The 27,421-nt window shown below is 37.3% G+C and overlaps 2 long non-coding RNA genes across 23 annotated transcripts in view; one reads left to right on the forward strand and one right to left on the reverse strand.

Moving 5' to 3' along the window:
* The window catches only part of LOC140600288 (uncharacterized), a 284,954-nt gene that overhangs the window by 123,039 nt on the left and 134,494 nt on the right, over positions 1-27,421 (reverse strand). For 18 of the 19 annotated variants that reach the window (XR_012003539.1, XR_012003555.1, XR_012003552.1 and 15 more), the window contains one exon: positions 3,490-3,560. This is a non-coding gene — a long non-coding RNA (uncharacterized lncRNA). Of the gene's footprint in view, positions 1-3,489; positions 3,561-5,408; positions 5,549-27,421 lie in introns of all 19 variants that reach the window. The other variant, XR_012003556.1, reaches the window with a different exon arrangement.
* The window catches only part of LOC140600284 (uncharacterized), a 32,043-nt gene continuing 14,096 nt past the window's right edge, over positions 9,475-27,421 (forward strand). For all 4 annotated transcript variants that reach the window (XR_012003523.1, XR_012003521.1, XR_012003522.1 and 1 more), the window contains exons 1-2: positions 9,475-9,609; positions 25,611-25,727. This is a non-coding gene — a long non-coding RNA (uncharacterized lncRNA). The remainder of the gene's footprint in view (positions 9,610-25,610; positions 25,728-27,421) is intronic.

The raw sequence follows: 27,421 nt of genomic DNA on the forward strand, positions 1-27,421 counted from the left end.
GAGCCTATCAAAGGTGTTTTTCATTTCTGTTACAGTACTTTTTTATCTACAGCATTTCTTTTTGATTCTTTCTTAGAATTCCTAATTCTGTTGATGTGATTCATATGTTCTTGCATGTTTTCTACACTTTCCATTAAAATCCTTAACATACTAATTATAGTTTTTTTAAATTTCCAAGTCTGATAATTCCAACGGTTTTTCCATTTCTGCCACTTCTTGTTCTGATTCTTGTTCAGTACTTTTACATGGTGTTTTTTGACATTTGTATAGACTTGTAATTTTTTATTGGAAGGTGGATATGATGCACTGGAAGGAAATGCAGTGAATAAGCCTTTAGTAATTTAGTGGTAAGGCATTAGGAGAAGTATTCTATAGTCCTATAATTAGGTATCAGTCTGTTGGTGAGCCTGTGCCCCTGGAGCCTGTGAATTTCACAGGTGCTTTCTATTTTTTTTCATTTCTTATATAGGACGGCTAACTGGAGCTGGATTTGGTATTTTCTTTACTTCATGTAGAAAGCCACAGAGAGCTAGGATGGGTTTTTCCCTGGTCAGGAAGACTCAGATAAAACCCTAGTACTATCTGGTAAAATAATTTCTCCTGAGGTCAGGTTTTATTAAAGAGAAGGGAATGCTCTGGTATATTTCAAAGTGTTTCCCTTTCCCCTTCCCTTTCTGGAAGCTTTGGGGGATTCTTCTCCAATATTTTCTGTGAGAACCTAGTAGAGCTCTTGGAGGTAAAACTCACAAATGTGTTTCTATCCTGCCCCCCAACTTCCATGACTGGGTCAACCTGGAGTTTTTAACTTTCAGAGTTGTCTACACTGAGCTTCCAGCAATTTGCCAATTACAGCTTAGGTGTTCCTACACTGACATCAGTTCCTGCAGAAGTTTCTGCTCATGAGTTTCTGTTCTGGAAAGTGTGACTCTCTGTATCTACCCACATATCTGTTTCCAATTCGGGGGGTATCAGTTTGTCCTACAACCTCACTTATATGATGGATCTAAGAAGAGTTAAATATTTTGAGTTTGTTCAGCTTTGTTAGTATGGAGCAGTGACTTCTAAGCTCTTCAAATGAAACTGGAGGTCTCAACTGATTTTTGATAAAGGTTCAAAGCATTCAGTAGATACAAGTGAACCTTTCAACAAATGGTTCTGGGGAAATTAGACGATCATTGTAAAAAGATGAGCCTTCATACTACAAAGCTATAATAATCAAAACGGTATGGTAGTGGCATAAAAATAGACACATAGATCAATGAAACAGAATAGAGTCCAGAACTCAAGCAACACTTAATATGGTCAGTTAATCTTAGACAAAGGAGTTAAGAGTATGTAATGGGCAAAAGATAGTCTCTTCAATAAATAGAGATAGGAAAACTGGACAGCTATATGCAAAAGAATGAAACTGAACCACTTTTCTTACACCATACACAAAAATAAACTCAAGTGGATTAAGGACCAAAATGTGAAACCTAAAACAAAACAAAACAAAAAGCACAGACAGTAACTTCTCTGACGTTGGCCATAGCAATGTTTTTCTAGATATGTCTCTTTGAGGCAAGGGAAACAAAAGAAAAAATAAACTATTGGGACTACATCAAAATAAAAAGCTTTTGCACAGCCAAGGAAACAATTAACAAAGCTAAAAGACAAAGTACTGAATGAGAGAAGGTATTTGCAAATCAATATCCAATAAAGGGTTAATATCCAAACTATATAGAGAACTTATGCAACTCAACACCAAGAGATAAATAATCCAATTAAAAATGGGCAGAAGACATGAACAGGCATTTCTCCAAAGAAGACATACAGATGGCCAACAGACACATGAAAAGATGTTCAACACCACTCATCATCAGGGAAATGCAAATCAAAACCACAGTGATTTGTCACTTCATACCAATCAGAATGGCTAAAATCAACAACACCAGAAACAACAGGTGAGTGTGGAGAGAAAGAAATGCTCATGTACTATTGGTGGGAATGCACTGGTATAGGCATTGCCGAAAATAGTATGGAGATTCCTCAAAAAAATAGAAAATAGAAATACATATGATTCAGTAATTCCACTATTGGGTATTTAGTATTCAATGAAAATGAAAACACTAACTCAAAAAGATATATGCACCTCTATGTTTCTGTAGCATTATTTACAATAGCCAAATTATGCAAGTAGACCAAGTATCCACTGACAGGTGAATGGATAAAGTAAATGTGGTACGTGTGTGTGTGTGTGTGTGTGTGTGTGTATACATATATATGCACTCAGCCATAAAAAAGAATGTAATATTGCCATTTGCAACAAAATGGGTGAATCTAAAGGGTATCATGCTAAGTGAAATGAGATAGACAAATACCATACGATTTCACTTATATGGAATTTAAGAAACAAAACAAATGAACAAAGGGAAAAAAGCAAAAGACAAACCAAGGAACAGGCTCTTAACTATATAGAACAAACTGATGGTTTGAGGGAGTAGAGGGATGGGTGAACTAGACAATGGAATTTAAAGAGTACACACACTTATCATGATGAGCACTGAGTAAAGTATAGAACTGTTCTAACTTGAAACTATTATAACACTGTATGTTAACTATACTGAAATTTTTAAAAAGTCCAACTGGCAAAAAAATTAAATTAATAAAATGAGCTTATATCTCATACCTTATATAAAAAATAACTGAAAATAGGTCATAGAATTATATGTAAAATTATAAAATTTTAGGAAAAATACAGCAGAAAATCTTCAAGATCTATGAATAAGTACATTTTTTTTTTACTGGACAGCAAAATCACTATCCATATAAGCAAAAATTAATTTGTTAGGCACTGCAAAAACAAAACCTTTTAGTCTGTAAAATACCCAATCAAAAGGATAAAAAGACAAGCTATACACCGGGAAAGAATATTTGCAAATCATCTGATAAAGGTCCAATGATTAGAATATTTAAGAGAGTCTCAAAACTCAACATCAAAAAAATTCTATCAGAAAACGGGCAAAACTGACGAGGAGAATATACAGATGGCAAATGAACACATGAAAAGATGTTCAACATCATTAGCCACTAGGAAAATGCAAATTATACCACAATGAGATATTGCTGTATAATTATCAAAGTAGCTAAAATAAAAAAATAGTGACAACATCAAATGTTGGAGAGAATGTGGAGAAACTGTACCACTCATACACTGCTGGTGAGAATGTGCAATGGTACAGCTGCCATGAAAAATAGTTCAGCATTTTCTTACAAAATTAAACTGCAGCTACCATATGACCTATCTGTAATTACACTGCTGGACAGATATCCCAGGAAAGTGAAAACTTCCATTACACAGAAAATCGTACAGAAATGTGCATTGTAGAATTATTGGAATACTTCCAAACTGGACACAACCTCGATGTCCTTCATCGGGTAATGGTTAAACTGTGGTGTATCTGTACCATGAATATTAGTTAGCAATAAATATAAACAATTGGTACCTACCTGAATAAATCTCCAGAGAATTATGCTGAATAAAAAAACCCCGATCCCATGATTCCGTATACACAGCATTCCTGAAATAACAGAATCAGAGAAAAAAATTTGTGATTTCCGGGCTCTAAGGCAGGGTGGGGACAGGAAATAAGTGGGTGTAGCTCTAAAGCTGCAAGATGAAGAATCCTTGTGTTGATGGAAATCTCTGTATCTTGCCTGGATCAGTGTCAATATCCTGGTTATCATACTCCGCTATCCTGGTTATCGTGTTCCACTGTAGTTTCACCAGACATTACTTTTGGAGTAAACTGAGTAACGAGTACACGTGATCTCATTAGGTCTTTTCTTACAGCTGCACGTGAATCTACAGTCATCTTAAAATGAAAAGTTTAATTAAAAAAAGAAGCAAGGAAGGCACGCTGAAACCCAACCAGAGCAGACCAATGTATTAATAGCAAAAAAATACAGCATAAAAAGAAAAAAAAAAAAAAGCTTCCTTGGAGAATTCCAGTTAAAAAAAAAATACTAAAACATTTCTTAATCAATCGCAAATTAATTCTGATTTCTTTGTGCAGGCCATGGAGAATCCACAGCCCTGGCAAGGCCTCCTTCCTTTCCTTCTAGGACTGCGCTGCCTTGCCCTGCAAGGGGACTCAGTGAGTTCGGTTTTTGAACAGGCCAACAGTTTCTCTGGATTCAAATTTTGACACGTCCTTTTAAGAGTGCAAGCAAGCTCCGTGGGCTTCCTTGTATTCCAGCATCGCCCTTGTAAAACAGCCAACAACACGGCCAAATCTATTGAGAGCACGCCCTTGTCAACCTTCTGAATTTATTGATATTTACATTTATGATACAAACGAGGTTTTTGAGAGCCTCCTTTTCTGCTGCCTGGTGTTTGCTTTCATAGGACAGAGACCAGACAATTGAGAGGGAAGGAGGCAGCACTTGTGCTGGATTTATTGGCACAGAACGCTGAAGAGCAAGCACACCACCAAATAGAGGATATTGATAAGGAGACTAAATTCATTTGAAATCACTAAAACTCAGTTAGGGGCATATTGTATTAAGTGAAATGCCATTACTGAAGGGCCCAGGGAGAGACTGTATGCCAAGTCATGAGAGCTATTCAGCTCACTGGAAAGCAGCCATTGCACCCACGCACTACATTTGATGGTTTGGAAGTACAGATAATTTCTGCATAGATCATAAAGGGACTTGAAAATGGCTCAGTCCCTAGGAGCACAGGCATGGGCTGAATTGTCCCCGAGTGAGAGCATTCAAGAGAGGATCCCCGTGCAGTAAAAACATGCACTGAGTGGGTATGAATCCCAACTTCCCTAAAGGCTTCCTCGTGATTGTGGTACATTAGTGTGTTTTAAAAACTCCACACTAAGGACCATCAGTTGATTCTGGGATTTTTTTTTTTTTTTTCCCCAAAGCATCTTTTCCAAGAGAGGATGGCAACAGAACTCTGGTTTATGTAATACACTTGAACCATTTTTAGTTAGTTTCAGAAAGTTCCCTCAGCCGAAGGAAGTTCTCTAGCAGGTTGTGACAGCAGTTTGGGGTCTCTTCTCACTGCAGGAGAGAGCTTGCTACCCGCCGCCGCAAGTTGGAGGAGATTCAGAAAATCTGTTTTCTTCTAAGCAGCCTCCTAGCACTTTCCCCGCAGGTTGTTTGAGGTTTCCTCGCTTGATGTCGCTCACACCGCCCTTGCACCCCTAATCCTGGGGAGCAAGGACCCACGGTAAACACGAGTCCATTTCAGTGATGCGTATAGACCTTGTTCAGGTTATTCAGACTAAGGAGGCCCCTTATCTAACAAGCACCAGAGCAGACTTTTTGAAAACACTTTTCACCCGTGACAACAGTGGCCCGGTTTTGTCCTCACCAACGATGGAATAAATGCAGTATCTCATGTCACCTACCTCCATGTCTCATTGATGCCAAATTCTTCCGGGCTTGGGCATTGTAAGATGGGCTTTGCACTAGGATTTTATTCCAGCACACACACCTGGAAGAGCGCCGCTCTGAAAAGGGAGGAAAGGCTTCTCTTTCCTGTAAATCTCTGTAATGACCAGAGGAGAAACAAACTGTCCTTGCTGTGCTATTTCACCTGACCTCTCCTATAAGGTAAGCAGAAGAAATTGCCCTTTGAACCTGTACAGGGTATGTTGCAAGTCACCAGGACAATGCCGAAGTGCCACGAGATGACTCAGGTAGTCAGCAAACAGAACACATCTCTGGTTGGAGGAAGATCAAGGGTTATTTACTGCCCACTGAGAGCTTCCACCTAAAATTTTGTCTTTAAAGATACTGAAGATGGTGCAAGGTCCTAATGGAATCAGGAACACCCGGGATGCCTGGGTGGCTCTGTGGTTGGACGTCTACCTTTGGCTCAGGGTGTGACCCCGGAGTTCTGGGATCTAGTCCCGCATGGGGCTCCCTGTGGGGGGAGCCTGCTTCCCCCTCTGCCTGTCTCTCTGCCTCTCTCTCTCTCTCTCTCTCTCTGTCTCTCACGAATAAATAAATTAATTAATTTAAAAAAAGAACACCCTAGAAGATATTCATATTTCCAGCAACAAGCACACATTTCGTTCTCTGTGGCCACAAATGCACATGGTGGGCCTTTTGGCAGCATGATCCTATTTTTTTTTTCTTTATACCTCCAAAGTCCCAAAATAAACTTTATTCTACAGAACTGAGCTGCCAAGGGAAAAAAAAAAAAAAAGGATTAGAAACTGTAAATGCTTGTAAGATTATCAGAGACATGGCCTGCAAGCATGTGTTTTAATATATCAAATCATAACAAATGTATCAATTTTGAAATACCCAAATCCATATTCATTAATTAGAAAGAGTTAGTTTAAGGAAGAAGATGGATCTCTTGGAAAAAAAAAAAAAATTTAAATGCTTAGAACGTGAATGCTCCCATATATTCGTCTAATTTATGCTCTATGTGACATCTGAGTGGTCTTTCACCATTTAGATGTGATGATATCACTTTCTCGGCAAAACTTTAAACGTGGCACACTTCCTTCAGGAAAAAAAGCTAAATTCCTTTGAATGGTACCTCTACTTCTCTCTCAGGGTCTCATTTCTGTCTTGCTTGGCCATTCCTTTCTAGATCTTTCCCTGTCACATCCTGATGGTCCAGTAAGACCAAATGACTGAAACACACCATCTCCTCTTTGGCCTTTGTGTTTCTGCATTAGCCTAGAAAGACCTTCCTAAAACTTCCCTTTATTCTTTAAAACCAGAGTCTCCGTGTATTCCCCTTCTGGAAGCCTTCCCTATTGTTCCCAGCTGACTCTCAGGGTGTGACATGTCCCTGTTGGATTTTGTGCACACATACGTGGTTGTCATTACAAATACTTGTTGGCATATCTGTTTCCCAACTAGATTATAAGCTTCCTATGAGAAGAAACCATGTATTGTCATCTTTGTCTCTTCAGCACCACCTACTAAAGCGAGTGGTAAGGTCACAAAGAATTTTGTTGAATGTGTGAATGAATATATGAATCAATCAACTAGCGACAGTAGCTATAAAGAGAATAAACCTGCATTTTAAACACAAATCAGCAAAATAAAAACAGAGAAAACAAGAGAAGACAAATGCCTAATTTCGTCTCTTAGTGGTTTGTTTCAGGAGGCATAGGTGGAGTGCTCTGAGCTGATGGCATGATGCTCTTCCTTGCCACCACGAACCATCTTCAAATATTCTCAGAGGTACAATGGAATAGTCCTCCTCCTTACCATCACTGTATATTTTATCAACATTATATTCTTCTTTTGTTCAAAATCTGCCCACTCCCTAAGACAAAGTAAAAGAAATTCTTACATATATCAGTATTCAAAGAATACCACTTTTTCTGGGGTCTTGAGGTCCTTATTTTATAGAAGCAAAATAAACAGGAGTCTAACAGCAGATCCAAGGAGATCTGCAGGTCCAGATACGTGCTTTTGTCAGCCTTTAAAATAAAGTACTGTTTCAATATGATAGCTTCATGTTTGGGTCCTTGGGAGCACACCTTGGGAAGAGACCTGTGTCTGATCCAGGCAAGCGCATTCTACAGCAAAATGTGGGGAGATATTAGTCCTTCCAAATCCTCTTTTTCATTCTCATAGACGGATTATTCACGGTCCCCATGAATGAAAGCCTGTTTATTGAAATATTTATTTAATGGTAGTACTCTCAGACACAGTATTAACACCTACCTCACAGTGATATTGGTAGGTATGTAAGATACTATTTATAAAGGGTCTGATTTCTTTCTTAGGATGATATGGGTTAAGATTTTTAAATGTTGAGGATGTGGTTGAGCAGGACTATATTAATAATTGGAGTGCCCACAGAGTAAAGGGTGCTGGATATGTGGATTTTCTAGTTAGCTAAATGTTGTGGTTTCTAAGACAGCACGGTGATTAGGAGTAAATTCGAGCCCTAGACTCCTTGGGTTCAAAACTGGGCTCCCCCACTTCTCAACTTGGATAACTTTATTAATCTTTCTGGAACCTCAGTCTTCATTTTAAAAAGAAGATGATGAAACCATCTATATCCAATGCTATGATAAGTCATATCGAGCTTAAAACAAAAAAAAAAAACAACTGTGTGCCCCTGTACACATTATAAAGTATCCTCCCCTATTTTAACCAAGTGGAAAAAGAAAAAGTTAATAGAAGTTCTACAATCCAAAAAGCATGATGATACTTAAAGTTTCACATTGTCCAATCTGTCAGCTCATCATTGTTAACCCTCATAAGCCCACACAGGAAGAGGACACATCGGCCCCATGGCCAGAACCTCAGGCTGATTGGAAATTACTGTTCCCGTTGCACAATAATGCAAGGTCACAAAACAATAAACAATAGCCTGTCTTTATTTAAAATTTTGATATTTTGTCCATCCCAATTTTTTTTGCATGAATTTTTATTTTTTAAAATACTTCATCACAATGTCGCATATCTTGACTACTAAATTCTTTGGTATTGCTTACATTTTTTTTGTACTAACCTGACCCTATCTCATATGTTGTTGTGAAAATTAAATGAAATAATAAATGTAAAGCCCTAAGAACCATATCCCACACATACTTAGTGCTCAGTAGTGTTAGTATGAACATTGTTTTGAATAAGGTTACATGCTTACGGGACACAGATTTTGAACTCTTTGGCATTAATCGTTTGTGAGGCAATCTTCTCAGTATGCCCTTATTATTCCTTAATTCTCTTGAGTTCTGTTAACCAACAAGCACCAAACTGACTATATCAATTCACTGGATGTCCTGTTATATATTCTTTATACAGAATCCGGACACAAATATCTTAATTTCTACTTTTTGTCTTTCTGAACAAACCAGCCATTTGTTTTTTGTTTTGTTTTGTTTTGTATATATTTTTTATTGGAGTTTGATTTGCCAACATATAGCATATCACCCAGTGCTTATCTTGTCAAGTGCCCCCCTCAGTTCCCGTCACCCAGTCACCCCAACCCCCAGTCCACCTCCCTTTCTACCACCCCTTGTTCGTTTCCCAGAGTTAGGTGTCTCTTATGTTCTGTCTCCCTCACTGATATTTCCCACTCTTTATCTCTCCTTTCCCCTTTATTCCCTTTCATTATTTTTTTATATTCCCCAAAGGAATGAGACCATATAATGTTTGTCCTTTTCCGATTGACTTAATTCACTATTTGCTTCAACATGGATGGAACTGGAAGGTATTATGCTGAGTGAAGCAAGCCAGCCATTTGGATTGAAGAGGCTAGCCAATTCAGTCTGACACTCAAGCCCATGCTTTCTCACTGAATTGGTCATTTATATGAGTTGATTGATCTGCCCATGGAGTCATAACAGTTGAGCCAGATACTCATGCAGATTTAGTGGTATGGCTAACACCTGCATTGTGAGCTAAGTCAAGGTGGGCCCCTTGGAAACATAGATATTTGAAGACTGTTCTTTCCTATCACGTTGCTCTTTGTTTTGTCACAAAGTGACATCTGTGACAGTCCTACCCCAACTTGAACATATGTTATCCCTATAAGCAATGCACTCTACTCTTCTGAAGCCCTCTGATACCAATCTGTCCCGCCAGATCATGATGTAGATTACACCTAGGAATATGACACAGAAGGTATGTTGAAAAAGCGCTTCCAAGAGTGACCTTGTCAAAATATATCTGTGCTCTCATAAAAGTCAGATACATGAAGTGCATGAAAAATAAGCAAAAAAGTAAACACACTCCAAAGAAAACTTAGCTGATGTTATTTTAAGTTGAGTGATATTTTGGAAGGGTTAAGCATTCCTACAACTAATATATGATTGAGAGGACTCCACTTTAGGAACTGTGTGAGAATATTATAAACCAAGCCCACACAATATTAAAATAAGTTAAAATATATGCAAAATTTATGAGAGAATGTCAGGTGTAATGCTTGATAAAGTAAGCTTAATGCTTAAGAAATTTATCTTCAGGCTGAAAAAGCCAACTCTTGCAGTTCTGAGTTAGAGTATAATTTTAGAAACTCTTTTCTGTAAAGTCACTCTTTTATTAATGAGATCAACTCTAGGTGAACTGAAAGAGGTAACTTCCTAAAGCATCCAGGAGGACAAACAAGATCCACGAAAGCACCGGGAAGTTAGCATGCCATGTTAAAAAAAAAAAAAAAAAATGCTGGAAGTTAGCTTCATACTATTCTTTCTAGGGGAAAAAGGTGAAAAATCTGTCCTCAGAAAAATCTTTTGATTTGTATACACTCAGTCCATCTTTTTTTCTGTTTGAGGCATTGCTGAAACTTCTGAATAAATAAAGTGTTTGGGGCAAGTGGAAGCTGTGCATTACTTTAGAAGCTTCTCCTTCGTTTTGGGTGTGCCATGTTGTTACACTGAGGGACACCCTATTATCAGGCCGGACTTCAGTAACGTACCACCAGGAAGTCCAGAGAGCAGATTTCCATTGGCTAACTGGTCACATCCTGCAGCTCCCAGCTGAAATAATGCTATGGATCAGCAAGGCAATGAATGAAGGAGGAAATCTGCATATTACACAGTGCCTCTGCAGGATGACTCAGTCTATCTCTCATTTGTAACCCAAATGTCCTTCCTTCACAAAGCAGGCTGGGATGAACTCAATCAACCAGGGTAAATGATTGACAGCCAACACTGCTGAATCATCCAGCAAAGATTAGGAATGAACATCACACATTTAAATTTGTGAAATCACGTCATTTTCAGGACTACTAGCAATTTTAAGATGACCTTAAGATCTAGGCCTTTGGCACACTACTCAAAAGCTGGAATCTGGTGTGTACCTTTTTCTAATGGGCCCAAGTGATGAGAAGGTTCTGGGAGCTCAGGGTTTTCATGCACTATGCACTTGAAAACAGTCACTTTGCAAATATCCCAATTCCTGATTTTCGCCTCTATGTGCTCAGCTTTTCTAAACAAACATGGAATCCTGAAGCAAAATTGGAGACATAAGAAATTGTCTAAGTGATTGATTTTATATCTGTCACATCTCTTTTCAGTAGCTTCTTCAATTCTGCAACCCAATACCAACAACTTGAAATAAAACACACACACACACACACACACACAAAACACAAAACAAAAACAGAAAACACAACAAAACAACCCAAACACAAAGACCAAAGACGAATGAAATGGTTTGGTTAACCTTTACTATAATGGTTCAACTCTTTTCTGGCATCACTTGGTGATTCAATAAAGGATCACCACTATCGTAGAGTGGTGTTCCTGGTGACACAGCATCACAAGATACTTGGCATGGTAATCCTGCCTGTGAAATTCAAATAGAGCCAATTAACTTGTTCATAGCTGTTCCACATCTCTTATTACCTGACATAATTATTTTAAAAGCTATCATATCAAAGAACAGCATCATTTTCAAGACACCAGCTTCAGATTAGCTTCTCTTGCTCTGAAGTCAACCATCCTCTCGCCTTCTTTCTCCTTGTATTGTTTTATGTCTCTCTCCAACTCCTCCTTTCCCATCCTTCTTTCATTTCCATTCTCTCCAAATTTACTTTAAAAAATATTGTAAGATATTATCTTATGCTGGAGTTTAATTTCTTAAAAACCATTCTAAATCCCTCTTGTAAAATGAAGGTGATCAATAAATTGTCTGCTTGCCAATTTTAAAAAATGAAAGGTTCAAAATGGAAGAAAATAGCTGTGAAAGGGTGACTGCAGGCGCCAGAGTTTAGATGATGGAAGGCAAATCTCTCTACTTATGGAGAAAGAAATCTGTAGATGGATCTCTACATCCCACGGAATTAGCTGAAGCTCTTACATCGATATTAGGTATTGAATCTGACCTTCTTTGAGGAATACTTTATGGAATGGACAGTTGACATTATTTCAGGTCATATGGGTTACAAGGTAGCATACTTACTGTAAGCATTAAAGCCTTCTGGAGAAGGAAATGGGCAGCCTCAGAGAATAACAGCTCTCAATATTCATGGCCAGAGGCCAGAATGTCAGAAAGAAAGTGATCACCTACTTTTTCCGCAGTGACTGCCCCCCGATGGGGAATGGAAGGTCTCTTCGGTATTCACTATGCAGAGTCAAGGAGTGTGGCTGGTTCTGGGTTTTGTACTGGGGCTAGCTCTATGCACACTCGTTACAAGGTTATTACTATCATTACGGTGGACAATGCAATAATATTTTAAATGGGCCAAATTTGGCTCCCAGCTATTCATGAGCTACTCTTGCAGGCCTTAGGGAAAATGGCTTATGAGTGCAAGGAAATGGAGTCTGGCGCACATCCCATTGCTTCCTCTACTACAAATCAAAAAGGGCCTCTGTGAAGAATATCCATAGTTCTGGTTCTCCTGAGCTCTGATGATGAGATACATCCTTCATGGATAGCTCTATTGGCCCAACTTCAGAACTGGTTTGGGACACACACAATCTAAAACAAGTGGAGTTAGTTACCCCAACTCTTCATGAGCCCTTTCTAATGCATTTCTCTGACATCCTGCCTGTCTTCCCCTGATGCATTTTCTCATGCACCACTTTTCATCTTATGAAGAAGAAAACACTTCTTGAAGTCATGAAGTCAACATGTGCCAAAGTATGTTTGCTGGGATAGTGGTCCTTCAAAATGTCCTGCCATAAAAGGATTTTGGGAAAAGTCTTTCTCTTTTGAAGAGTCATAGTATGCATGAGTATGTTACAGGCTTTGAGTTGCTTTAGAGAGGAAAGGCACAAGTTTAATTGTAATGTGGGACCCCTATTTTGGTCATTAGATACAATACCTCTTAGAATTATTATTGTTCTAGAAAATTAAATAAAGATTCACGTTTTAGGGGTCCCACAAAGAGAGTAATGTTTAACTTTGAGAGTGCCATAAGGAGATCAGCTATATTTCAAAACTAAACTATACCATTGAAAATTTAAATGAAATAAAGAGTCTTTCAAAACTTTGTCCCCAAAAGCTGGCATTCAAAATGTAAACTTAAAAAAAAAACGTAAAGGTATTTATTTTTTTTGAAGACACAACTAATTATATACAAGACACAAGGTATCTGTTAAAGGAAAACTTTTGGCATCATGGGGTAGAATGATGTTCTTTAGGTAGTTTTAACATCTACAACTATAATAATTTAGTGTATGAAACATGGCAAATTGTCCCTAGCTCAGGAGGTAACTTTGCTGTCAGTTGGATGACTTCTAGAAACCACAGCTAAATTTTAGACATTATTTTGTGTTTATTCCAAATGTGAGCATTTAAACCAATTAACTCTGTTTAGGATATGTACACTTTCAACTTCAAAATGGAAATTTCTTTTCAACCAAATTTCTGGTAACTTTCAGTCCTGATGTAATGGTGAGCCAATTGATTTTTAACCAATTTAAAAATAGGATTCCAGCAAAAACACTTTGTGCATATAACCATCTGCACAAAGATGCCCTGGCAATTATTAGCTCGGTCTCCCTCTGCAGAATTCCTGGGGAAGCATGTTCTGCAGTCAACTAACCTTTTTTGTTAAGAAGCACTCAGTGCCGCAGAGAGAAATTTAACAGGTTACTCCATCCATAGACTTTAGACAGCTTATGTACAGGGAGTGAAGGCTTCTAGGCTAGTCCTGTTTTTCTACTCCCATCCTTCAGTCCAGGTGGCATTGGGCAGGGGTGGGAGGGGGTGCAAACTTGAGGGAATTGGGCAGACAGAAAGTGGTGTACAGCCTTTCTTCTACAGGAGTAATTCTTTATCCAAATTAGGGGCAAGTTCACAGTCTCATCAGAAACAGAGACTCTGCTGTAATCATTATATTGGAGCATATGTGAGGAGACACAGAGCCTTATGTACATGCACCAGTGGACCTTTGTGTAGTATTGATGTTTCTTGAGATAAAGAGTAGAGAAAGTGAACATTCAGGAGTTCATTTTAGAATAGGCTTTTGCAGCTATGAAGTCAAGCAAGAAACCTACATCGAATAAGAAGTTTTATCTATGATTTTTAAAAATAATCTTCCACATAGGCTAATGCCAGGAGCACTAAGATCTAGAAAGTTCTTGAGAAACATAAAAGCCAAGTTTTCCCTTCATTCGAGGCTGCTAGGTCGTGTGGAAAGGCGTGACCTAAGACCAACAAAGACGGAATTTTCAAAATTTAAGATTTATAAAAGAGGCTTTGGTGGACAACAAGGCACAGAGGAGGACAGAAAGGGGGGAGAGATAAAGACTAATTGAAAACAGGCTGAAAAAAACCTTGGCTTTCCAAATGAAATGAAGCATTTTAAATAATCCCATGAATTTACTGAATGTTTAATAATATTGTATTAGAATCAAGTGCTGCTCTAAGCTAGTTAAGGAAGTTTTTTTGTTTTTTTGTTTTTTGTTTTTTGTTTTTTTTTTTTTTTAGCAAGTTTGAAAGCTACAGAGTTACCTGAATAGTCAGACTAGAGAGAACTGTAGAGTTCCTCTGAGGAGTAAAATTTTAATTCCATCTATTTATAATTCCGTCTATTTACATAGTTGTGAAGACAGTAGGATCAGACCATCTAGGAGAAGTAAATACATACTCTGGCTCAAGATGTATTGATTCAGTATTGTTTCTCTAGGTGTAGACCCAGTTTAAGTTAGTTTTAACCCCTATATTAGTAACTCACTTCCTTTAAGGTTTTCAGTGACCTTTGCCTGATTCTCATGTAGAATGTTGCCTTAATCTTGGCTGATTTAAGCCTATTATACTAAAGCCTTGTCCCTTCAGGAAATGCACAAGTTGGCTGATTTTCCTAAACTGCCTCTTTCACTCAGCCCCTCTGTATTTGAAAGCCTACAGTCATTTCTGGTTTTCCATACCCTGGTCAGCGCCTGGCACAGATATGAGGTGGGCTAATCTGTGCCACTCTAGACCTGTCATTCTCATCCTTCCTTCCTTGACAGCACCCCTCAATCCCTGAACACCCTTTCAATGCTGACCTCTGCCTTCTTCTGTCCTGACCCGTGACACTTAAGAACTTAGAGTGCTACTAACTCTACCTACTAGAATTTACAATGCCCTACAGGAGCACTTACAACCTAAAAGATTGAGCTACAAGTGGAAGGATTTCAGGTACAAACCAGCAGGCAAAGAAAAATGCAAGGACCACATCCAGACCACGTCCTAGTTTGCAAAGCAGCATGTTGTGATGTGTAAGGCTGATTCTTACTGTATTTCAGTTCCCTCGTTAGCAAAAAGGTAATTATGGAAGTCCTTATGGGGTTGTTATTAGGTATAAATGACTTAGTATTTGATAAAAGCTTAGAAAATTAATACGTTGCAAGTGTTTAATCATTAAATAAAAATAAGCATCCAGATTTGTCAGGGTATTAAAAATGTTAAAGTTGAACAGTTTAAACCACAAACTTCCATGACATGATTCCAATACCTTCCATCCATATGCAGTTTCTTTTTTTCAAAATATTTTATTTATTTATTTGAGACAGACAGGGATTGAGAGAGAGAGAGAGAGAGAGAGAGAGAACAAGAGAGAGCCAGCGCTTGCAGGAGTTGGGGAGAGAAGCAGAACTTCTCACTGAGCAGGGAGCCTGACGCTGGGCTCAATCCCAGGACTCCAGGATCATGACCTGAGCCCCAAGGCATATGCTTAACCAACTGAGCCACCCGGACACCTCTCATATAGAATATCCTCTGCAGACTGGTCTACTACCTCTCTCCTACACTTGAAATACTCCCTCAGACCTCATTTTCACATAACACAGCCTGCTTCACTTGGACTAGTCCTGTATCTCTCTGCTACCTCATTAAATTTTATTTAACTTCTAAGGCCCAGATTAAATTTTCTTCATAAATCAGCTCATGCCAACTGGGGTCTACACTGGCTCTGTTTTTTTCTGAACAACAATACTTATTGTGTAAAGCATAACTCTTGTGTTAGAAACATAGAAAGTACTCAGTAATTAAGCTGCAAGAGAGCTGACACTCAGAATGATATCTTATTTCCCTTCTTGCCCAAGGAAGAACTGATCTCCTTCATTTTCACTCCTCTATAAAGCAGATGCCCAGGCTAACTGACAACCCAGTCTGCCTTGGTTTACCTCTACAGAAGAGTGTGTTCTAATTGTGGAATGGCCCCTCTGTGTATGGCTTTATGTTTGTGATGACCAGCGCTCTTCCCCCTGTTATCTGTTCCAAACTACTCTCACTGCACCAATCATGATTTCTTCCAAAAAAATGAAATTCACAGGCAATAAATAATTGAATATTTCAATTATTCTAAGTAGCTACTCTCTTGCCACAAAAACAAGGAAATATGGAAGTGCATCCGTGCTCACAGTTTTGTTGTGTTTTTTAGCAAACTTTACCTTTTTGTTGTTGATCTCTGGCTCATAGGTGCTACAGTATTCAACAAATGTTTAGTGAGCATCTATTGTGCAAGGCTCTAAGAAAAAAAAAAGTAAGATAGCTCTACCTTCAAAGAGCTTTCTATAAATAATCAATTGGTGTAGCCCATTAAAAAGATAAGATAATAAAATAAATAAGATAATAAAACAATAAGATAATAAAATAAAATAAAAAATAAAAATTAGTAAGATGTTTGGAAAGCTGATACATAGAAAACCAAGAGAAATTAAAGTTTTCTATGAATCCTAGTAATTCTCCCAGGACCAAGTTTAAGGAATAAAGGGAAAAATATTTACCATTTTGTTACAACTATCCTAATTGTTCTTTTTTTAATTTGGGCAGGGCTGAGGTGTCCAACCTAGGTGAATAGTAGTAAAGCACTTCAAAAGATAGGGAGAATTAAGGATTTCTATAAGATCTAGAAGAACAATTATAGCCAGTATTAACTACCCTTAGCTATGGGAGAGAGGGCCCCTGCCTTACCCTGGGCTTTAGAAGTTCTTGCTCTAGCTCTCTCAGCTCATACTTCTCCCCACAGCGGGAAGAGTTTGTGAGGCTAAGGTAACAACCCTTTTAGAAAATGGTCCAGGTATCAGGATTCTGAGTTCCCCAACTGCCTGGTGTGTGCCTCCAGGCCTGAGGGATGGCCAAGGGGTGCTGTTGGTATGGAGTGTGGATGGAGATGAGCTGTATGCATTGAGATGCTTCCACACGTACACTAGGGCTTCTAATAGTGCAGGATAAAGTAAGGGTAAGAAAGAAAAGGGGGCTGGTTAGGGCCATGAGTTGTGGGCTGGCCCTCTCTACACCATCATTTTCTGTGGAACTCCCAGGAATCCAAGAATTCTAGGATCATATCTGAGCTTAGGGATCATTGTGAAGGTATACATCTAAAGGTAGGAAGACCGAATACATGTTATTTAACAGTTCATTAACTTGATTTATGACTTTTAAACATTAAAGGTAGCATGTGTCAGTCTGCATATTTATTCTTGCCCTAGCCTCCATGTGAGCACTAAGGCTGAATATAGCCATATGCACATATGAAACCGGGTTTGACCCAGACTGCCATTCCTCAAGAAATCACTCCAGGTTCTTTCTCCAGCCTCCCTACACTCTCCTTTACTTCCTGGACTGTTTCTAGCATAGCGCTGCCTCCCTGCCTGACCCAATGAGAGTGGGATACTTGTTTGGACCATTGGTTTGGTCTCTACTTTTTTCTTCTCTCTGAATGCTATCTTCCTTTTTCCACATTTTTGGGTTTCTAATGTTTGAAGCCAGGTTTCATTCTACTTTCTTGCTCAAAAATCTCAAACTCAAATGAGATTTGTTTTAGAGCCAGTTGCATCTTCAGTGGCTGCCATGTGTCGTTGCCACAAACCTCAGCTATTCTCTGTTACAATACATGATAAGCCTTTCTTTGGTATGAAAAAAAGAAAAAAGAAAGAAAAAAGGAAAGAAAAACAAATCCTCAAAAAGAAAACCCAGTGTGTTCACAATTGACGTAAAGAAGCAAAAGGGAAGAGAAGTGAAAGTATTCACTCAAAAACTTTTGAAAGCATGAAAGCTTCAAGTGATGATATTTAGTGATGGCTGAGATGTATGGCTTGCACAGGAAGCTCTGTGGCATATGCAATCATCATGTACTGTACCCTTTGTATATATCAAAGTTTATCATAAAGTCAATTCTGATAAACTCCAAATATTTTAGTAGATTAATAGTTTTAAAATTAATTAATTACCTGATTCATTAATTAATTGTACAAATATTCATCTAGTGTCTGTCAAATAGACTAGCTGGTATGTTCCAAAATAAGTCCACCATGGCTGTTCCATGATACATAGAAGGACTTCGTGTCACAGCTATCATGAAAAAAATCAGCTCCTCTTTCTACTGTTTTACACAACTGAAGCTCCCCCTTAAACATTAGCATGTCTTACTTTAACTCTTTTTGATGGAAATATTTCTAAGGTATCCTCATTTCCTTAGTGTATACTAAATGTTCTTTAATCACTCATAAAGTCAATCGCTGTCTTAATTAATTTTTGATTCTGTGGTGTACTCAGAAAATTTCAATGTATAGATAGCAGTCTGTTTGGTTTTTTTATTTGTAACATATAATTTTTTAACCTACTCTTGCTCATCATTTCTATTCTTGCACCTTCTCTAGTACTTCTACTCCTTTTTTTAAAATATTTTTTTCTTTATTTATGATGGTCACACACAGAGAGAGAGAGAGAGAGAGAGGCAGAGACACAGGCAGAGGGAGAAGCAGGCTCCATGCACCGGGAGCCCGACATGGGACTCGATCCTGGGTCTCCAGGATTGCGCTCTGGGCCAAAGGCAGGCGCCAAACTGCTGTGCCACCCAGGGATCCCTCTCTACTCCTTTTAATGTTCTTCTCACCTTTTAACTGGGAAACCAGATTTGGTAAAACTTTTTCCAAAATAGCAGTGAGTGTCTGACATATTGTTTATGACATTTAGTACACTAATTTTACACATCTCTTTTAGCCGCTTAAGACTGGTTTTGATTGTTTCCTATTTCTCAGGTGTATTGAGAAGAGAACTTATGGATGAATAGTAACTAGATAAATGAGATATTATTAAAATGTTTCTAAATATATTACAAAACATGTCACAAGATACCTGGCTAGTTTGGAAAATATTATTTTCTTAAAGAGGCTAATTCAGTGAAATTGCTTTGATTGAATTGACTGATTATTAACCAGGTCAGTGCACTCAATTGTCTGTATGTCTACATCTAGTATTAAGAATATATTTTGCCTCCTAAATACTCTGCAACTCAAACCCTGAAATATCTATAAAGCTTGTAAAACAAAGATATTAAAATGGGCTAAGAGATCAACCTCCAGTATGATAGTATGAGATAAATGTTGGCCAGCTCCCCAGTGAAACTGGTGAAAATTATTTTTTTAAAAAAATGAAAGTGTCTGGAATTCTTAGTGGGCAAAGAGCTTATAAAGATACTATTGAAAAATATCTATGAAAATTTGGTAATAAAAGTAAGAGTATATGGTATTTCAACCAAGATCACTCTCTCTCTCTCTTCCACTCCAGTTCTGTGAGGGGGAGATTCCCCTCCAGATTAGTGTCACTGAGAACACAAGGTTCCCTCTCCACCCAGGACGCAGAGAGAGGTCTTCTTCCTAGCAGGAGCAGAATGCCAGCATTTTTAATCCAGTCCCAACTGTCTTATGGCTGAGGCTAGATCCCAGATTAGAGCAGTTGAGAAAGAGGGACTCATTCTTTGCACCCAGCCTCCAATGTATAATGGAGGCTCCACTGCTACCCAAATTACTCTTTCTCTGGCTCATGGACCATGGTTTCACACCAGAAGAAGCAAGCTGAGAGAATCTCAGTTCTCTGCTCCCTCCCCATGGAGTTGTTGATTCCCAGAATAGAGGTGACCTTGAAGAGATACTTGCCATTTCCCTTCCCTCAGATCCCTGGTGCACAGACTTTTGACTGGGGAGAAAAGCAGGCCATGATGCAGATAGCTCTGTATCTCTTTCTAGGCAACTACCTTCTTTTGCAAGCTAGAATGAAGAAATTCAAGCCTAAAGGCACTCTTAAGAACAGGAGAGGTTGTGGTGCAAGGCAATTGGGAGGAGATTTGAAGATACAGGTTAAACTGTAGGCCAACTAGTTTGCAGAAGAGAACAGGGAACAATACAACTGGGAAGAGCCCTCCAAGGATCAGAACAAAAATCAAACCCTGATCTCAGAAACTACTCTTTCAAAGCAGCCAAAACCTGCAAGGATTAGTTTGTAGAGCAATTTATATCCCAGGGCATTATTAAATGCAATAATCAGTGGGCAATTAGTGGAGTTTAACAGCTAAATGTGGTCAGGGAAGGAGAGGGAGAGTCTTACCAATGCCACTATCATTCTGGGTGGCTATGAACACATCCAAATCTGTGCATCCCCGAGAAACAACACTGATATCAGAAAAAAGATAGATTTTAAAACAAAAAAAAATAATACTAGAAATAGAGATATTTTATAGTGATACAAGAGTCAATCCATCAAAAATATAACTATATACATATACACTAAATAATAATGAGTGCCAAAATTCATGAAGCAAAAATTGACAGAAATAAAAAGAGAAATAGTTCCACAACAGCAAGTGAAGACTACAATACCCCACACTCACTAATGGAAACAACAAATAGACAGAAAATGAACCAGGGAATATAAGACTATACAACAATGTAAACCAACTAGACCTAAAAGATAACCATAGAACACTTAACTAAAAACAACAGAATGTATGGTCTTTCCAAATGCACACAGAACATTCTCCAGGATAAGCCATAAGCTCGGCAATAAAACAAATATCAATAAATTATAAGGGTAGAAATAACATAAAGTATGCTCCTGAACCACAATGGAATAAAATTAGAGATTAATAACAGGAAAATAATTGTAAAATTCACAAAATACGGAAATTAAACAACACTCTGCTAAATGACCAATAAGGTAGAGAAGAAATCAGAAGGGAAATTAGAAAGTATTTTTAGATGAATGAAAATGAAGACAAAACATACCAAAACTTATAGGATGCAGCTAAAGCAGTGTTGAGAGAGAAATAAATAGCAGTAATGGTCTATATTAAGAAAGAAGAAGTATGTCAAATGAATAATTTTCCCCTTTCAGACACTGAAAAATAAGAAGGGCAAATTGAATCTAAAGAAGGCAGAAGGAAGGAAATAATAAATATTATAGCTGAAATTAATGAAATTGAGACTAGAAAAAAATGACAAAATTGATGAAGCCAAAGCTGGTGCTTTGATCAACAAAGTTTACAAACATTTAGCTAAATTGTCAGGAACAAAAGAGAGGAGGATCAAAGTTTCAGAATTATAAATAAAAGAGAAGACATTACTACTGACCCTATAGAAATAAAAAAAAGATTATAAAGAACTACTGTAAACAATTGCATGCCAACAAATTAGATTAACTGGACTAATTCCTAGCAAGACACAAAATACCAAAACTGACTCAAGAAGAAATAGACAATCTAATAGACAATAGGCTTATACCAAGTGAGAAATTAAAGCAGTAATCAAAAACTTAACAAGAAAGGAAAACTCAGGCCAAGATGGCTTTACCACTGCATTTTACCAAATACTTAAAGAAAAATTAATGCCTATTCTTCACAAACTCTTCCAAAAAGTAAAGAGAAGACTTCCCAACTCATTCTGTGAGGTCAGTATTAACCTGATACCAAAGCCAACATCATCACACACATGAAAGAAAAATACAAATCAATACCGCTAATGAATATGATGCAAAGACCCTCAACAGAAACTAGCAAACCAAATCCAGCAACATATATAGAGAATTATATGCCATAATACAAAAATGGTGCTGGGTAACCACATGCAAAACGATAAAGTCAAACCCTTTACTCACACTATCTACAAAAATTAAGTCAACGTGGATCAAAGACCTAAATATAAGAGTTAAAGCTATAATACTTTTAGAAGAAAACAGGGATTTGTAAATCTTCATGACATTGGATTTGGCAATGAATTCTTAGATATGATACCAAACACACAAGTAGTAAAAGAAAAATATAGATAAATTGGACTTTATCAAAAGAAAACATTTTCATGCAAAAGACACCATCAAAACAGTGACACTCCAAAGAGTGAGAAAGAATATTTTCAAAGCATGTATCAGATAAGGGATTTGTATCCAGAATTTATAAAGAACTCTTACAATTCAATAGTAAATAGACAACTAAAGGTTTTAAAAATGGGCAAAGGGTCTGAATAGATATTTCTCCAAGGAAGATTTAAAAATGGTCACAAAGCACATGAAAGGATATTCAACATTATCTTCAGGCAAATGTATCTAGAAAGCTAGAATTAAAATAATAACTGGTATATAGTCAAATGCTCTATTTCTAAGCTATACCTTCAACAAGAACTGGTATGGATGTGGAGAAATCAGAACCCTCATATACTAATGGAAAATAAAATGATGTTGCCACTTTGGAAGATAGTCTGATTATTTCTAAGACCATCAAATAGAGATTCTAAATGACCCAGAAATTCCATTCCTACATATGTAACAAACAAATAAAAACATTTCCATGTAGAAACTTATACATGAAGGTTTATAGCAGTATTATTTGTAATGGCCAAAATGTGTAAACATCCCAAATGTCCATCAATGGATAAATGAACAAAATTTAGTATGTCCATATGATGAAAAATTAAAATTATTCAACAAAAAAGGATTGGAATAATAAAATGTGCTATAACACAGATGAATCTTGAAAACATTTATGCTGAGCAAAAGAAGCCAAGCATACAAAAACCATATATCAGTCAATTAATCTGAAAGTTCTGGACAGGGAAATCTATAGAGATGAAAAGTCTATTTGTAATTTCTTAGTGATGGGAGTGGGGGGTAAGGCATAGTGAGATGACAGATAAATGGTATAGGGTTTCTTTTTAAGGTGATAGGAATATTCTGAAATATGGCTGGATATCTTTGTGACTATACTAAATAAAATCCATCAAATTATAAGTACCATAATAAAAACAATTGATAAATTTGACCACATATAATATTTAAATATCTGTATTATAAAAGAAACCAAAGTTAAAAGAAATTAAACTTAAATTTTAAAAATTTAACAGAAATAAAAGTATAGTATTAATAATCTATAAATAACTTCTGCAAATTAATAAAAACGACAAATGAGCAGAGAATTTAAGTGCCATTTTACAGAAGAGGAACAGTGAATATGAGTCAAATGAAAAGAATTTCAGCCTCAACGGGTACTCATGAAATATAAGTATTAAATAATGAGACAATTTCCTACTCACAAAATTAACAAAAATACAAAGTCTAAGAGCACCAATGTTGGCATTGAAGTGGAGAAACAGAACCTCCACATTCAGACTAGTGGGTCTATAAGCTGGTATAACCGATTTGGAAAGCCATTTAATCAAATGTCATAATCTATGTCCTGGTAATTTGACTCCTAGTTATACTCCCTAAAATAAGTCAAGCATATGAACTGAAGAAGACACATATAAGATGTTCATTGTAGCACTGTTTCTAATTGCAAAAACCTAGAAACAACACAAATGTCCATGAGCAGGAAATTCATGATATATTTACCATGGGACAGTAGACATCAGTTAAAATGAGAAGCCAAGGGCATATACGACAATAGAAATAGATCTTAAAAAAACATGTTGAGTAAAATTAAGGCAATTGCCAAATGATACATATTTAAATAAAATTTTAAATCTTTCAAAAGTATTAGTCCACAAATACACACACAAAAGTTAATATAAGTGCACAAGTAAAAGGGCAAAAACACATGGGACTGATAAACATTGAATTAATAATAATCATCATCTCATTGAGAAAGTCTATGGAATGGAACTGGAAAGGTGTTTACAGAGGGAATGCTATTTTTAAAAGTCTAAAGCAAATGTGTCATAATGTTAGGATTTAATGGAAAGGCAAAGCAAAAACGTAGTGTAGGATGAGAATTATGTGCACAGGTTCTGAACCAGAGTGCTTTGTTTCAAATTTGTCCTCTGCTACCTACAATCTGTGTGACTTTATGCAAAGTACTTAACTCCATGCTCACTCAGAAAATCAGGATGATAATAATAGTACCACATAATAGGGGTGTTCTGAGAATTTAATGAGTCAATATGTGTAAAAATTCAGATGAATGCTTGGCATGTAGTGTTTAATATTTTTATTTGTAAGCTGCATAATTAAGCCTCAATATTTATTTTTCTATTCTAGTTTCTCTGTTTGAAATATCACACAATAAAAATACTATTATTTCTTAAATTATACCAGACTTTACATGGGAAGAAAAGGCAGAGAGGGGCTATCCACAGAGACACATTTGATATAAGCTGATCAGTCTCTGCTTTATAACCTGGATATTTAAATTTCTGAGAAATAAAAGTTAATTACAGGTAAATATTCTACCAATTAAGGCAATGACTACACCAGGTAGCCACTTACTGAGTTAAAAAGTATTTGGTAAGTTGTCCTCTGCTTGTCTAGCTTTTCCTTATGCAGTAGACAAGCTTAAAAAAAAAAATCAAGCAATAGTCAACAGATTCCCTGCCCTTATTAGCATACAGTGTGTTCAAAATAACCAGAGAACAAGGCAAGGAATTATATAAATGGCATATTTTATGACCCTGTGTACTGGAGTAATGCAGTGATGAGAAAGGGCTGTTTGGCAGGAATAATCAAAGAAGGTTGATGGGTTGGTGGGGTTGGGTGTTTGTTTGTTTGTTTTATGTGAAGATAAAAATCAGGAAGACAGGAAACTGTATAAGAAGCAAGAATGAACATATCCTGAAAGGGGATTATCTGTTTGCTGGGATCAGAGGGCTTACCCCACGGGGGGAAGGAAAGACTAGCAGGTTAGACAAGCACGGTGGGTGCCATTAATATCAGAACCATACTTTATGAAAGTTAAAGGAGAATTCTTTAAGCGTGACTTCTGGTGGAGTTGATTCTGAGAACCTTTTTACCAGGAAGCAGTTTAGTTTGAATGTCTAAAAAAAGAACTCCGAATTTCATACTTTTGACATAAAGACAAGAAGCTATACCTTGAAGCTATAGATGAAGAAGACATTTGGAAGGATTTTCAACGTGACAGAGCCTCCATTCGAGCAAATACATACATAACTAAAGAAATTTAGTTTTAAAAACAATGGCATATATTTTAGGAGAGGAAAAGCAACTGGCTGTGAAACCTCTCCCCACATCTTTTCTGGAGCTCATGGAGAGAACCCTACAGCAATCTTTACAACTACCCAACAAGCTCTTGGAAATTGGCTTTTTCTGTGATTTAATAACACCATTTACAGGAAACAAAACTTAACTTTTTTAATACTCACTAAGAGAATGAAGGCAGAGGCAGTAGCCAGTGAACAATTCACTATCTTTGTGAAAAACAAACATGTAAATAATCCTTTACTTAATTTCATGAATGTGGTGTGGGAAGGGAGAAGTAAATCCTTTTCAGATACTATGCTGGTGGCTGTAAACACCCTCTCACCCTACCCTGTGGTCTCAGTGGCATGCTGGTGCTAAAGTGAAAATATTCAACCAATTCTAATAGACTGAAAATAAAAATAAACAGCTTAATTACATGGTGGGTGTTTTTGAATGGTTTTCTGAATTTTAAAGTGCTCATCATATGTCTCTATTATTTCACACTCCACAAGACTTCCTCGCTTGGAGTACTCAATGAAGTGAGATGGATGCAACAAATAGCCAGGAAGCATCATGTTTCCAAAGCTAGTATCTCGGCTCATTTCATCATTGAGGAGGGCAGTGAAATGGTAAGCATTGTGGCAACATTGCTGCCCATACTTCTACTTGAATATAATGCGCAGCTCAAAACTTTTATTTCAAATCAGGAGAGGAAGAGACACTGGTTGAGAAATATTTGATTAGTCTTTGGTCAGCTGAGATGTGGATTTTTAGATTTCAGGATATGTTGTAAACTTTCAGAAGACAACCAAATCTATCAAACGTGGTGGCACTGCATTCACAGGAAGCCTACACAAAAGCTTCATGACAACAGTGAAAATACTGTGTCATGTTACTAAAGAAAAATCATTTTGAAAACTCCCTTTCCCTAAAAGTCAATTAGTAGACTATGTGATCCAATCAGGCATCACTTTTTTTGAACTTTTTGGTGTTGAAACTGTGGACAAAGGAGAGAGTGAGAAAGAAAAGAAGAGAGATAAACATAAAGTCAGAGATAGAGATATACAGATAGACAACAGAGACAGAGACAGAGATAGAGGAGGAAAAGGAAGTGAAAAAGGAGGAAGGGAAGGTGAAAGAAAAGAGAGAGTGAATGATGAAAGGGAAGAAAAGAATAAAAGATGAAAGGGAGAAAGTAATGTAGGAAGGAAAGAAGAAATGAAATACAAAACTTTTACAACTAGGAATGCCTGGGTGGCTTAGTTGGTTGAGGTCTGCCTTTGGCTCAGGTCGTGACCCTGGGGCCCTGGGACCTAGTCCCACATCGGGCTCCCTACAGGGAGCCTGCTCCTGCTGCTGACTATGTCTCTGCCTCTCTCTGTGTGTCTCTCATGAATAAGTGAACAAAATCTTTAAAATAAATTTTTTTTAACCACTAAAGAAATAATGAATTTCAAAAGTTTTCTTTCAGGAGCTTAAGGATATAATGGAATAAATTAATAACTGGAATTCATCTTTGGAAACTGTCAATTTATTTCTCATAAATACATTAGATGCAATTTTTACATTAGATACAGTTTTAAATCTTTATAATAACAAAAATGTCTTATCTACCATATTCATCGATCTTACTTGTGAATTCCATTTTTTTCCTCAAAGTCAATCTAGGCTGGTCTTTTGTTTTGTTTTGTTTTTAGGATTTTATTTCTATTTATTCATGAGAGATACAGAGAGAGAGGCAGAGACATAGGCAGTGGGAGAAGCAGGCTCCATGCAGGGAGCCCGACGTGGGACTCGATCCCGGGACCCCGGGAGCAGGACCTGAGACAAAGGCAGACACTCAATCACTGAGTCACACAAGAGTCCCTAGGCTGGTCTTTTGAACAGAGGTGATAGAAGTATGTGGAAGATATACAAAATGGAATTCTTGCCATGTGTAGGAAAAGAAAAACCGAGTCTACTGTGAGAGAAGTACAAGGCTAATGCACAAAGAGACATGTGGGAAGGGACAGTCTTTTTCTGAATTTCTGACAATTTTCCATTTCCTGTTTCCTGAAGTCTCTTGGGTTCTGAGAAACACTTTTGTTGTTTTTATTTTGTTTTATTGCAGGTACAGATGGTTGATTAATCATATTTCTCAGGTCGTGGCACTTTCTTACAGGTTGATGCCAGGCTCTTTCTTGTTTTATGACTGTGTGTGTGTGTGTGTGTGTGTGTGTGTGTAAGAATATAGGTGAAGTATATACGCATTTTTATTCTCATTTGCCATTCCCATTTTCCTTATTCTCATAACAACCACTTCAAAATAATTAACATATATGCT

Source organism: Canis lupus, chromosome 11 (assembly GCF_048164855.1).
Source record: "Canis lupus baileyi chromosome 11, mCanLup2.hap1, whole genome shotgun sequence".
Taxonomy (NCBI): Eukaryota; Metazoa; Chordata; class Mammalia; order Carnivora; family Canidae; genus Canis; species Canis lupus.